Below are 2,303 nucleotides of genomic sequence, written 5' to 3' on the forward strand. Positions count from 1 at the left end.
ATGCGCAAGAACAGAGACAAAGAACATCTCTTAGACTTTGATCCTGAACCTGAAAGAACTTTCAGGCGGCATTTGTAACAAGCAAGACTTTACAATGCTGCAGAATCCACTATGGATCCTAATGATGCTGCTAATGCCAATGTGGTAAATCCGAATGGGAATGATAATCAAAGGAGAGTACTTGGCTTTTATTCTGCTCCTACTGCGGATCTTTATGGAAAAAGTTTTGTGGTGCCTCCTATAGCTGCAAACAACTTTGAGTTGAAGCCACTATTGGTCACCCTGATGCAACAAAACTGCCAGTATCACGGTCTTCCCCACAAAGACCCAAATCAATTTATTTCTAATTTTCTGCAGATTTGTGATACTGTGAAGACAAATGGAGTGAACCCAGAGGTGTACAAACTCATGCTCTTCCCGTTTGCTCTGAGGGATGGAGCAAAGCTATGGCTAGATTCCCAACTCAAGGAGAGTTTGGATACTTGGGACAAGGTTGTTACTGAGTTTTTGACTAAATTTTTCCCACCAAAAAAGCTGACTAAGCTTAGGGTGGAGGTTCAGACCTTCAGGCAGAAGGATCGTGAGACTCTTTATGAAGCTTGGGAGAGGTACAAGCTACTGAATAGGCAATGCCCTCCGGACATGTTTTTCAAATGGACTCAACTAGATATCTTTTATGAAGGTTTGGGTGAAATGTCCAAGATGTGCTTAGATAATTCTGCAGGTGGTTCACTGTACAAGAAGAAGACACCTGAGGAGACTATTGAGCTTATTGAATTGGTTGCTAGGAACCAATATTTATACTCATCTAACAGGAATCCTGTGAACTCTGAGACTCCTCAGAAAAAGGGTGTTATGGAAGTAGAAGCTCTTAATGCCATTCTTGCTCAGAACAAGCTCATGTCTCAGCAAATAAATCTACTTACTCAACAGATGGGTGGAATGGAAGTCTCAACTATCAACACCCAAAATCCACCTCAAGAGGTCCCTTATGACATGACAGGTAATTTTGTGCAAAATGATAATTATGATTATGCTCAATCCTCTTCTGAACAAGTCAATTACATGGGGAGTGGTACTAGAAATCCCAATAATGATCCATATTCTAAGACATACAATCAGGGGTGGAGAAATCACCCAAACTTTGGGTGGAGGGACCAACCTCAGAGACCTCAAAATTTCAACAATAATTCTCAGGGCGGCTTCCAACAAAACAATTACAATAACCGCCAATTTCAGTCTCAGCAACAACAACCACCTCAGTAGGCAAACTCTAAATCCCAAGAAGATTCTAATTGGGAGATGATGAAAAATTTTATGCAGGAAACCAGAGCCTCCATTAGAAACTTGGAGGTGCAAATGGGCCAAATAAGTAAGCAATTACCTGAAAGGTCTGCAAGTACATTTCCAGGTGATACAGTGGTGAATCCAAGGGAAGATTGCAAGGTTATTCAATTGAGAAGTGGTAAAGTAGCTGGCTCTGAGACCAAGGTCAATGGGGAGTTAGTTGAAAAAGAAGCCCCAGAGGAGAAGAAGGAAGAAGTGGAGCACGCCCCTCCTAAGCGTGCAGACAACTCATTCCTTGATTCTCTTGACACTTATCCCACCTTGCCAAAGGCTCCTGAATACAAGCCAAAAATGTCATACCCTCAGAGGCTTCAGAAGGCTTCCAAAGAAAAGCAATTTTCTAAATTTTTAGATGTCTTCAAGAAGTTACAGATTAACATTCCTTTTGCAGAGGCTCTTGAGCAAATGCCTCTCTATGCTAAATTTATGAAAGAGTTGTTGACTCATAAGAGGAATTGGAAGGAACAAGAAACAGTGGTGTTAACCAAGGAATGTAGTGTCATTATTTAACACAACCTTCCTGAGAAGATGCCAGACCTAGGGAGCTTTGTCATTCCTTGCACCATTAGAGATGTCACCATTCAGAGAGCTTTATGTGATCTTGGAGCTAGCATCAATCTAATGCCACTTTTAGTGATGAAAAAGCTTCAAATTGAGGAGGTAAAACTCACTCGTATTTCTCTTCAACTTGTTGATCTTTCTATTAAATTATCTGTAGGTGTTGTTGAGGATTTACTTGTGAAAGTGGGACCATTTATTTTTCCTGTTGATTTTGTTATATTAGACATGGAAGAGGAGGTAAAATCCTCTATTATACTTAGTAGACCCTTTTTAGCTACATGTAGAGCTCTGATTGATATGAAAAAGGGTGAATTGACCCTGAGGGTCAATGAAGAACAGGTGGTCCTCAATATTTTTGAAGCTCTCAAGCACCCTAATAATTCTGAAGGGTGTAT

Source organism: Arachis ipaensis, chromosome B02 (assembly GCF_000816755.2).
Source record: "Arachis ipaensis cultivar K30076 chromosome B02, Araip1.1, whole genome shotgun sequence".
NCBI classification, from domain to species: Eukaryota; Viridiplantae; Streptophyta; class Magnoliopsida; order Fabales; family Fabaceae; genus Arachis; species Arachis ipaensis.